General features: G+C 36.5%; 1 protein-coding gene and 1 pseudogene across 4 annotated transcripts in view; both read right to left on the reverse strand.

The window, feature by feature from the left end:
* The window catches only part of EXOC6B (exocyst complex component 6B), a 651,357-nt gene that overhangs the window by 573,229 nt on the left and 64,899 nt on the right, over positions 1–13,229 (reverse strand). The window lies entirely within an intron of this gene.
* LOC123391811 lies at positions 8,887–9,060 on the reverse strand (annotated as a pseudogene).

Raw genomic sequence — 13,229 nt, forward strand, 5'->3', positions numbered from 1 at the left:
GCTTCTCCCTCTCCCTTGCCCCTCCCACTCTGTGCACTCTCTCTTTCCCTCTTTCACTCACTCTCTCAAATACATATATAAGTTATCTTTTTTTAAAAAGTACCTGATGTACTGTCATCACAGTGACCTGAAAATAACAGAGTTTTGTTTTTGTTTTTGTTTTAATTAAAAAATACTTCTTCTCTACTAACTACTACTGTGTGACTTTGGGCAAGACTCTTACTTATCTGAACCTCAATCTTCTTGACTATAAAATGGGGATACTAGTATCTATAATGACATTATTACTTCGCGAGCTAACGTACATAATACATCTAGCTCCAATCAATAAGTGCTAGTTTCTTTCCAACCTTTCTCACCCTACATCATCCCCACTGCCAGGTTTTATATCATGGGAAAGTCTGGGAGAGAGACTAGGATGGGTATCTGTCATTAGCTTGCTGGGGCACAACTTGAAGCCACTGGGGTTCCTGACCACAATTCAACATCTTCTGAGCTAGCTGTGAATTAATATCAGCATCCTATTTCTTTATTTTAGCTATGCCTCCCAAGTTCCTAAAAGGTACGAGTCATTTTATGTTCAATGTTTGAATGATCATTAACATTAGTATCAGCAAAAAAACAGCTTCACTTTATGACTCAGAAATCAAAATATCTTACTTGTTGGCAGAATGTGAAAATCAGAACTACTAACTGATAACACCAAACCTGATTTTCTTTCAACCATATAAAAGCCAATTTGACGCTCAAATGGGAAAATGTATATAAAGTAAATATGGCAAATGTTAATAATTGATTACTAAATATAAAGGGTTGTTCTTTCCCTTTGCTGTAAATTGGAGATTTTGCTTAAGAAAAAGTTGGGGCAGCAGAGAGTTGGGCAACAGATTTGACATAATCATATACTAACACTCCTAGAATCCAGGAAAAAATAATTACTGTTTACACCAATTAATTAACAGAAAGCAAAGTCTGATTGTGTCCTCTCTTTATAAATTTTAATAGGTCTAAAACCAATCTACCTAGATGTTCACAGACTCCCTAGGGCTGCCACACTCGGAGGAATGGCACAGGGCTACTCTAGAAACGGTGTTAGCCGTAAATAATAGCCATAATCCCCTTGCTCTCTAACACAGTCACTTGAAATGGATCGGTCTGAAGGCACCTGGGTGGTGCAGTGGGTTAAGTGTCTGATTCTTGGTTTCAGGTCAGGTCACAGTCTCAGGGTCATGAGATCAAGCTTGTGTTGGGCTCTGCACTCAATGCATAATCTGCTCGAGACTCTCCCTCTCCCTCTCCCCCTACCCCCTGTGCTCTCTCTCTAAAATAAGGAAAATAAATCTCAAAAAAGAAAAGAAAAAAGAAAGAAATGGATCGGTCTGTTGAGTATATTCCAAAGCCGTCACAATGCATAATACCTCTACTTGAAGGGAGCATTAGAAACCATTACTGAGATAAATTTTTAAAATTTTAAACCCAAGGGGCGCCTGGGTGGCTCAATGGGTTAAAGCCTGTGCCTTCATCTCAGGTCATGATCCCAGGGTCCTGGGATCGAGCCCTGAATTGGGCTCTCTGCTCAGCGGGGAGCCTGCTTTCCCCCCACCCCCGCCTGCCTCTCTGCCTACTTGTGAGCTCTCTCTATAAAATAAATAAATAAAATCTTTAAAAAAAAAATTTTTTTAAACACAAGAAGGAAGATACTGAGTACAATCAAATAAATCTAAGAAAAACAGAATGGTGTGATAAATAAAAGCAGCAAGTAGCAAGTTTCTACAACCTAAGTAGCAAAAAAGAGGAGTTTTTTTTGTTTTTAAGATTTTATTCATTCATTTATTTGAGAGAGAGAGAGAGCATGAGAGGAGAAAGGTCAGCGGGAGAAGGAGACTCCCTGCTGAGCAGGGAGCCCGATGTGGGATTTGATCCCGGGACTCCAGGATCATGACCTGAGCCCAAGACAAGCTGCTGAGCCACCCAGGCACCCCAAAAAGAGGGTTTTTTTTTCCACCTAAATAGAAATAAGGGAAAAACTGTATATTTAGTATCCCATCAATATTTCAACTGCAGGGAGACCTAATCTACAATATGTTTTCTAATATGTACAAATGTTAATAACAATATAAAGTATAATTACACAAAATATGTGTAACTTATAGTACAAATATAATAACATAAACTATAAACAATTACATACTATATAAAATAACAAGAGAAATAAAAAATAATAATATAAAAATAGGAACTTTTGGGGCGCCTGATGGCTCAGTCCTTAAGTGTCTGCCTTCCTGGGATCAATCCCCGCATTGGGCTGCCTACTCAGCAGGAAGCCTGCTTCTCCCTCTCCCCCTCCCCCTGCTTGTGTTCTCTCTCTCTCTGTCAAATAAATAAATAAAATCTTCCAAAAAGAAATAGGAACGTTTTTTAAAAGCTCAGTAATTAACTTTTTTTTTTTTTTAGATTTTTATTTATTTATTTATTTGACAGAGAGAGGTCACAAGTAGGCAGAGAGGCAGGCAGAGAGAGAGAGGAGGAAGCAGGCTCCCTGCTGAGCAGAGAGCCCGACGCGGGACTCGATCCCAGGACCCTGAGATTATGACCTGAGCCGAAGGCAGCGGCTTAACCCACTGAGCCACCCAGGCGCCCCAGTAATTAACTTATTAAAAGGTCACCCAAATACTTTTTGGAACCTAAAGCCATCCCACAAAAAGCTATGCTTTTAGCTTACTCTGGCTTCCTAAAATTTTAAAGCTAAATATAGTGAACAAACTGTTCGTATCTCCTTTCTTAAGCAATGTAGGAGGCAAGACAAAAGCGGTCCATTTTAATCCAAAATGGCTCAGTAGAAAAACAGGAGTCTAGCAAATCAGACTGCAGGATTACTATTAGCACTAACAAGCAATCTGGAGCTGAGAATACACAACTTGGTATCATTACAGCCTCTCTGAGTGGTATTTAAAAACCATTTAATTTTATCTTATGCTTAAACTGAAACCAATACTAACCATACTTTCTGAACTGAAAATAAGCCTAATGAAAATAAACTTAAAACCAAAAGCTATAAAAATGTTTATTAACAAACAATAATAATGAGAAAATAAATACAGCTGGGAAGGATTCAATACCCAAAGGATAGACTTGGATAAGCAATCCTTCATGAAGTCATCATTTTAAGCCTTAGAGCATACTGTAAATCTAAATGAAACTATCAAATCTGGCTTCACCACAGTAAACATCAAAGGCAGCGAACACATCATAAATCAACATGCAATGTACCATAGCAATCAACCCTGTAAATTTCTGCCTGTCATGTTGCATTCATTGATATTTAGATTCCACATAATTTCCCCAAATCCCTGCTTCAGCCTTTCAGATTAGATCCTGTTAAATTAGAATTAATCCTAGAGGCCTGGCATAAACTAAATTAGTTTAAGAATTAGTTTTCACTGCACAGCCATGGAAAAGGGAGTCCCTCCCCTGGAAACGGATATAATCTAATGATCTTCACTAGAACTTTCTCAGGGTATAACTCAGTTAAATACTTCTAAAAGAATTTACATGTAGACTGTATTTACATGTATTTCCTGCATTTCCCTGTACAATGAAATATAGATGAACAGCTATTTTATGATAACTTTCATGTCATTGGCAACAGCACAATGAAAACAAATGTTGATTTAAAGCCCAGCTCTACCACTTATTAGCCATAAAATGCTGAGAAACTTACCTAACTGACCTGTTGTAAGGTGGTGATAATGACACTTGGGTTAACTCTGCCTATTATAGTTGAATCTGGTCTCAGGGTTATTTTGAAGATTAAATACAATAGCATGCCCAACTAGCAAGGCATATAACACAAAGTAGCAGTAACATCCAAATAGTTTCCTTGTCTTTATCATTATTTCTAGATTTTCTTCTTATTTCTACTTTACCCAATTCTTTTGAACTTTATTCTCACTACCAAAAGCCAACAATATCTGTCAAGTTGCAGTAAGAGACACAATACAGTAAGAAAACATTACCGTTTGGTTTTTCGTGTTTACAATTAGCCAAACTCCAAGCTAACTCCTTTATAAAGTTTATGTCACTTAATTGCTACAATTTTCACAAGGTGGTTATTTCATTCAGTTTACAGTCAAAGACAGTGAGGCTAAGAGGTTAGATAATTGGCCTAGGATCATTCTGCTAAACAAAACCAGTGCTGCTTTTGCCCTACCAAGCCAGTATCTGTCCCCAATCACTACCTCATTCCTCTCCCCAAAGGCACGATTAACCCAGTTTATGAGGAACATTTCCTTACTCTTCTTTAAATTTTACCATACATGTATGCATCTACAAACAATACGGTTGGTTTTGACTCTTCTTGAATATTATAAAAAGGAAATACAGAACCATATTCTGTTGTGCCCTGTTTCTTTCAGTATCATATGAATAATGAGATGAATCCACATTGCTCTATCTTACCTATGGCTCACCTATTTTCTCTTTTTTATTAACTTTTTATTTTTAATGCCAGTGTATTTAACATCCATTTTCATTATTGTATAATATTCTACCATATGAACAAACAGTGATTTATTTATCAACCCTATTGTTTTTGGACATCTGAATTGTTTCCATGTTTTATCTCTTAGGTACATTGGTGCTGTTCCCATTTTCTTTACAGATAACCTGATGTGAATGCACCAGAATTTCTTTAGGGCAGTGATCTTCAGATAAGACATATACCTACACAAAGGGTACATCAAAACTTTCCAAATGGTAAGTAGGCATGTAGTATCTCAAAAATCCAATTTCAGGGTGCCTGGGTGGCTCAGTGGGTTAAACCTCTACCTTCAGCTCTGGTCATGATCTCAGAGTCCTAGGATAAAGGCCCACATTGGACTCTGCTCAGCAGGGAGCCTGCTTCCCCTCTCTCTCCGCCTGCCTCTCTGCCTACTTGTGATCTCTCTCTGTCAAATAAATAAATAAAAATTTTTTTTTAAAAAAATGCAATTTCAGCCCCATAACTTCCATATATATACTCTTTCCTAAAATTGATCTGCCTAAAAATGGGTTGCATTTATAATATAGTAACTTTTCCAAATAAAGGCCTACTCCCCACTCATCCCAAATTATTATTACAACACACTGGTTCTAAATATAAAACTCACAGGAAAAAAAACTTACAGGAAGGTAAAATGTTTAGTCTTGAGAGGAAAGCAAATTGACAAGAATAATGTGATAAATTCTATAATAGAGAAACAAGCAACATTCTTTCAAAGCAAAGAAAATAAACTACTTCACCACCTGGAGGAGATAGGAAAAAAGAGATGACAGACTACTGAAGTGGGCCTTATCGAGTGGGTATGGTTTTCAGGTGGAAAATGGCTGGAAAGATAACCCTTGCAAACAGGACAATGAGATGTCACAGGAAGTGATTAGGGAGAGCTTCAAAAAAAATACCATTAAAGGAAGATAACTCAGCACTAGGAAGCTTAAGATTTGAACCAGAAAGCATAAAGTATATAAGAAAGGAAAATGCCAGGTCGCCTGGGTGGGTCAGTGGGTTAAGCCTCTGCCTTTGGCTCAGGTCATGGTCTCAGGGTCCTGGGATCGAGCCCCCAGGGAGCCTGCTTCCCTTCCTCTCTCTCCTGCCTGCCTCTCTGCCTACTTGTGATCTCTGTCAAATAAATAAATAAATAAATAAATAAAATCTTTTAAAAAACAAAGGAAAATGCCAGAATAATTTGTACCTAGAATAACAAATATTACATGAGCATATTGGTAGATAGTACATAAGACGTATTAATAAAAGGGACATGAAGGAGATACTCAGGGAAACTAAAACTCCAACTCAATCCCCTCACTGGAACCATGGCCAGCAAGTACTGCCTGAAATCCCATTCCAAAAGAGAGGTGTCCACTGGTAAAGACTGTTCCTTGACATTACAGATCACAGATAAATACAAATTATGAGCAACAAATTGCCCCTCCACTAACCACTGCCATGCTGCTCAATAAACTCATTAACCATCATGTCAATCAAGAAACCGTGTCACAAGCTATACAGAGATGTCCTTGTTAGAAGCAGATCAGTTTTGATCAAACACAGATAACCTGCCCTTTGACTTTTCATTTGGAGTCCATATTTGAAGCCATTGTTCCTCTATCTACGGCATTTATATATATATATATATATATATATATATATATATATATATGACACAACTCTCCAAACCTGCAGGCACACGAACCACTTAACCGAAGTCAGCATCAGCTGCTCCAGAATGATAACTAACTAGCTTTGAGGTGAACCTCCCTCCAGAGGTGAAGTGAATGTCAAACAATCCTAAATATAATCTTGAAATTTGGTGAATATCACCCAGACATTTTAGTGAGATGTGGAGCAACAAACTGGAAAGGAAAGTTTATGCACATAAAATCCACTAATAAAAACACTTTAATCCGTTCCTACCACTTTATAAATTTCTTTACATTTCACACTTCTTACATTTCTTTTATAATTTTGTTCACTCCCTAGAGAAGGTGCTGACGGTTTATGACCTAATCCTAAGTACAAGAATCATAAGTAACTGCTATTTGATAAGCGATCAAAATAAACACTGAGTACCTACCATGACTCATTTACTGTAGTAGGCACTAGAAATAAGGAATTCATAACCTGTTCGAGAAACGAATGTGAACATCTAAACATTATGAGCTAATCGTTATAAAAGAAATGTAAGAAGTGTGAAATGTAAAGAGAAAAGAAGAGGGAAGTTCTAATAGGAACTGAGTCAGGGAAACATCACAGAAGAGATGCCATCTCACCTGGACCTTGAAAAATACTAGGAATTTACATAGTGGAAAGGAGGGGCGGGGAGGAGAGAGATGGAATTCTCCAGGAATGACAGCCCAGTGTGGCTACATCAGTGGTTCTCACCCTGGCTGGAAAGGGGCAGAGTCTTAAACATGTAATTTTATATACCATTTCACAGAGGTTTCTGTGGTACAGCCAGGTTTGAGAAGCACTGGGTTAGAAAACCAGATTACTAGGGTCAGGAGACGGAGCCAGAGAAAGAAGAGAGCTAGAGGCTAGGCTAGGGCTAGACTGAAAAAGCTTTACAAGCTAGCTTTAAGAAGCCCTCCCAAGGGGCATCTGGCTGGCTCAGTCAGGGAGCGAGCGACTCTTGATCTCAGGGTTGTGAGTTCAAGCCCCACACAGGGTGTCGAGATTTCTTAAATAAATAAAACTTTATTTAAAAAAAGAAGAAGAAGAAGCCCTCCCAAAACTATTACAGAATTTCTTTGTGACCATTATTTTGGTAAAACTGATCCTACATTTCATCACATTTGAATTCTGGTCCTGGGCCCCCACTGCCAAAAAGCGAGAATCTCTTTTTGTAAGGAGTTACTTAACCAAGTTTTTAAGCAGCAGAATGGCATAAAAACCATTCTTTCCTGCGGTGGGTAGAATAATGCCTGCACTGCCGCCACCCCCTCCCCCCAGGCAAGATGCCCATGTGCTAATCCCTAGAACTTGTCATTGTATTTATTAAGTTATATGGCAAAGTGGAATTAAAGTTGCTAATCAGCTGTGAGACAGGGTAAGTAACAAGGACTACCAAGACGGATCCAGTGTAATCATAAAGGGTTTTGAAAGTGGGAGAGGGTGAAAAGAGAAAAAGATACGAGGATGGAAACAAGGTCAAAGAGATGTTCCGCTGCTGGCTTTCAATATGGAGGAAGGAAGCCACAAGCCAAGGAGTGGAGAAGGCCTCCAAAAGCAGGGAAAGGCAAGGAAACAGACTACTCCCCCAGAGTGTACAGAAAGGAACGCAGTCCTACTGAAACCTCAATTTTAGCTCAGTAAGACTCATATCAGCCTTTTGAATTATAAAACTACATACCAATAAATCTGTGTTGTTGTAAGCCAGTAAACTTCTGGTAATTCATCACAGCAGCTGTAGACAACTGATATACTTCCTTACTTAAAAATAGATTTAAGGGGCACCTGGGTGGCTCAGTGGGTTAAAGCCTCTGCCTTCAGCTCAGTGGGTTAAAGCCTCTGCCTTCAGCTCAGGTCATGATCGCAGGGTCCTGGGAATGAGCCCTCTGCCTACTTGTGATCTCTGTCTGTCAAATAAATAAATAAATCTTTAAAATAAATAAAGAAAGAAAGTATGTTTCTTGCTATACTTCTGCCCAGTCCTAACAGAAATGTCCCTTTTTCACTGACTTCTCAGAAAAAGAAGATACTCTAGCTAGACATAAAGACTATCTTTTAGTCCAATGTGGGGGGCGGGGTGGTTAACAAAAAGATAAGAGGTCTCTACATAGAAGAAAACAAAAGCAGGGTAAGGATGAAATGGCCTACAACTTGGATCTTTTAGAAGAGGAGGAGTGACTAAGCTAAAAGTGGATCAGAAGGAAAAGACTAAGTAAAAAAAACACAAACTTAAGGACTCCAGTCAGTCCAATATAGCACCACAATACAGGAAAAATTATTATAAACTCAAAGCCATACAAAGTACAAGCAACAAAGTTAAGGAGAAAAGTCACGAGATGTGGGTTAGAGAATCTAGATTAAACGTAAACTCTCCAACTAAATTTTGTGATCTCAAGCAATTCATCTCACCTCTCTAGGTCTCAGTTTATTCTCTTACATGAAATGCAGAGTCTGAAATGAGCTTCAAGGATACTACAATCCATGCCGGCTTTTATTAAGTTTTAAATGTCTCTGAACAGTTCCTTTACCACTTATTATGTATTAACTAATAAGACCTCAAGCTGATGGCCTGAATTACCTCCCTTAACACTTGTATAGTCTTACAAAATTAAGTCAGACCTCCTTCACCCTTCCTTTATTAGCTAAATAGATGGTAGGTAGACGGTGGAGAGTTATTACACTAGTCTCACTACTTTTAAAATTTTCCACAATGGAAAATGTACTACCTAGAAAACACTAGAAGAAATCTTAATATATTCTGTGTCTTAAAAAGAAAAAGGAAAACATATTTCAATTAGCAATAATCGTGCCTCGGATAAACCTCATTGGCTACGATACTGCCACTGCGCAAAGCTGGAAAACATATTTAATTATAAGTAATATATTATTTCTATGTTGGCTTTTGGTAATGTATTTTCCCATTTCGGTATTTAATTAACCTAGAACTGAATATTAATTTTACTGAAACACAAACTGAATCAAATGTTAAATCAAAAAGAAAAAAATTTGCCTATATGTTAAAAATTTAAAAATTAAATTAAAAAATTAAAAATTAGACCTATAGGGTGCCTGGGTGGCTCAGTGGGTTAAGCCGCTGCCTTAGGCTCAGGTCATGATCTCAGGGTCCTGGGATCGAGTCCCACATCAGGCTCTCTGCTCAGCAGGGAGCCTGCTTCTCTCTCTCTCTCTCTCTCTCTCTCTCTGCCTGCCTCTCTGCCTACTTGTGATCTCTCTCTGTCAAATAAATAAATAAAATCTTAAAAAAAAAAATTAGACCTATATATTTTCTAGAAATACTGAACTGGAACAAAATACCTGCCAAAACAAGATTTCATTTAATTTCAGTGCTAGATTAACTGACCCTCCCACCATATACCTATCATACAGCTTCAATAATTATCAGTCTATGGAGAATTTTGTTTCACCCCATCCCCAACCCCAAGAGAAAAAAGACTAACCATTCACTAAAAAGAATGATAGAACTAATTTCACTTCCCACTTCTAATATTTTGTGAATAGTTGTTTTCTGTGAAAAGAAAAGCATCTGACATTATGGGGAAATTACTCAAACATGATTTTTCAATTTAAGAATCCGAGTATACTGCCAAGAAATTCCCAATAAATCATGTTCTCCTAATTTTACCTTTATATATAATTGAGAGCATGGATATTTAAGAAATGTCTATAAACCAAACAGCTAAATGGACAAGAACATCTCTAGAAACAGTAAAGTAAGTTCAGCTGTTTTCTACCCCAAACATTTACTTGCTGTAAGAGACAGACATAAAAGGTGAAAATCCATTTTGTGTAACTCTAGAGAGGAAAGAAAAATAATTATATCTGATTTTTACAATTCTTAAGCTCTCATAAATTCATATTAACCTTGCCCAAATTTGAATTAGAAAAAGTATATGAAAATGAAACACATTTTTTTAAGAAATTAAACTTAGATCTGTAACATGTTGACTTAAAATAGCAATATGCTAAATACTATAATCACCAATCAAAATACACTACTTGGAGCTCCAAACTGCTAAATATCTAAATACCACACATTTATGATATACCAAAGCAGGTTTTAACATTAAAGGAGAAAAGAAGCATGTATACAGTGATCAATGAGTTCAGATTTTTTCACTTCGCCATTTTCACATATTTGATCTCAGGGGGTCCCATAAGCCAAAACAAATCCCAGTATTTCAGCAAATGTTAAACAGTTCTCATCACATATACTTTTACTTTTAAATATTGAAACACAAAAGAAAGAGAACATTGGCCAAAGCAACACCATGATACTCATGAAAATATGTAGATGAAGGGATCTGTATCGTGTACGTAGACTTACAAAGTTCACTAACAGCCAGTAACACAAAAGCAACTGGGTAAACAGGAAAAAGCTGACAGTAATATGAGATAATAATAGCAATGGATTTATTGCCAGGTATTACTTTATGTGGTCATTTGGATTAAAGTTCAGTATCATTTGAAATGTGTTCTAAATTAAAGTTAAATATTGTATTTTAATTTCAAAATGTATGCAAAAGACTGCATTTTTGGAAATGTGTATGGAAAGAATAAACTTTTCTTTCTGAAGAAATGGGACAGGCAGGAAAAAAAAACCCACTTTATTTCTAACACAGAAGCAAGATAACTATAGTTTGGGGTTCACAGTATCTCAAAATAATAGAATATTCCACAGACATTAAAAATTATGAATACGGCTAGGACCTGGGTGGTGCAGTCGACTGAACATCCAACTCTTGGTTTCGGCTGAGGTCATGATCTCATGGTCACAGGATCGAGCCCCACTTCAGGCTTCATGCTCAGCATGGAGTCTGTTTGAGACTTTCTATCCCTCTCCCTGTGCCCCTCCCCAGCCCCACACTCTCTCTCTCAAATTAATTTTTTTAAAAATCATAAATACAACCAAAATAAGAATATGAAAATATTTTATTAAGTAATTTACTTAACCAACTAAAATTTATCATTTTATTTTTTAAGTATCTGTAAAGAATAAAATATATAGTTTATATTGATCACTCATAACACCCAGGCATTTTTCTAAACACTATATAATGTAATAATCCATTTAATTTTTGTAACAACTTTAATGGGACAGGCACTATTATTATCACTCATTTAAATGATGAGTGACCAGAGGCAAATCTAAACTAATTCAACCAAGGTGACTTAGCTAGTAACTAATAAAGCCAGGATTCAAACCCAAGTAGTAGAACTCCAGAAAGACATGCCACTCTGCTTGTCATAAAATATCAAAATACCTGATAGTAGATTTAGAGGAGAATTATAAAGTTGTTAAGTTCTAATTTAATTTAAATTTTCTTTCTTATATTACTTGGAAGTTAATTTTACAATAGTGAATGAATAGTAGTAATAACAGTAAACATTCAGTAAAAATATTGACTACAAGATAGACCATTTCTCACAAAAACCTCGTATGATAGATGCTCTCATTAGCCCCATTCTACAGATGAGGAAAGTAAGGCACAGAAAGGGAAAGTAACTCACCAAAGATCACACAGTGAATAGATAACAGCCAGAATCCAAGTAATCTAACTCCAGAGTCTGTGATTGGGCTCTTAACCGCTACACTATACCAAAATCTATGTAATCAAGAGAAATGAGACAACATTATTTCCACTACCTTTTATAAATTCTATGGTTCTAAATAGAACTAGATCTGAAGTCAAAGTAATATATGCTCTATCAATGATGTTAAATAGATTTTTACCAACTACCTAAAGGAACAAATAATATCTTCTTCCTTCTCATTCTACGCTATGGTGATTACAAGTAACTTTAGTTTTTCAGAAACTAATAAACGTAAAGTGCATTGAAACATTCAAGAACAAACTAACAAAACAAGCATTTGGTCTGTGATAGGTATAAAAGTTCCGTTCAGGTATACACCTCAAGTTAAGAATCTCCTTTTCTCTGTAGAAAATGATGCTTAAGTAACAAAGCCAGCGAAGAACGACTGTTTCTACTGAGATACAGAAAGAAAAACAGCATCTTTACTATCAATATCTTAATCTCACCCTTTTAAATTTCTATTTTCCTGTGTATATTACAGTATATATAATTATTTTAGTACTTGCATATAATTTATAAATGAATACACTTAAAGAGGGTGTGTGTGCTCATTGTTTACTGATAGAAATAATCAGACAACTCGCAAAAAAAAAAAAAAAGAAAAAACAATTTACATCACTGAAAAGATGATTTGATTTTTATTTTAAAGGTTTCCTTTTACACCCTAAAGTTTTCAGGATATTTTTAGCTGGTTAGCTGATCACCAGATGATTCCTAAAGCACTATGTTGACTGCTTCTACTTTGCAATAGGGTCTTTTTGGAAACTTTTCACAAAGGTTAAATGAAGGACAGGTAACAGTTGTCATCTGAGGTCCTTTCTATATCATGAATCTAAATATGTGTCTGGGAAAGTGTTTTGAGGCCTACCAAGATTAAATAATCTTATCAGAACTATGATGAAACTTGAGGGGTAGAGCTAATAACTTTCCATCCCAGAACTATTAGAATTTTTGTCCATCTTAGATAAAATATTTTCTAAAGTTTCTAACATAAGAAGATAAAAGAAATTTGCTATCTTAAAAAACATTTCAGGTTCCAAATAAAAGATAGACATTGTTAGCAAAAGTGTTAATTCATGGTACCTTTTCTGGAGGTAAGCTGGCAATATTTATCAAAAAAAAATTTTTTTTAAGATTTTATTTATTTATTTGACAGAGGGAGAGAGAGAGAGAGATCACAAGTAGGCAGAGAAGCAGGCAGAGAGAAAAGGGAGAAGCAGGCTCCCTGCCAAACAGGGAGCCCAATGCAGGGCTCGATTCCAGGACCCTGGGATCACGACCTGAGCCGAAGGCAGAGGCTTAACCCACTGAGCCACCCAGGCGCCCCTAATTTATCAAAATTTTAAATGTATATCTCCTTTGATGTAACACTACCATTTTCTGGAATTCACAAAAAAAAAAAAAAAAGATT

Source organism: Mustela putorius, unplaced genomic scaffold, assembly GCF_011764305.1.
Source record: "Mustela putorius furo isolate JIRA1106 unplaced genomic scaffold, ASM1176430v1.1 tig00000281_pilon_pilon_pilon, whole genome shotgun sequence".
NCBI lineage: Eukaryota > Metazoa > Chordata > Mammalia > Carnivora > Mustelidae > Mustela > Mustela putorius.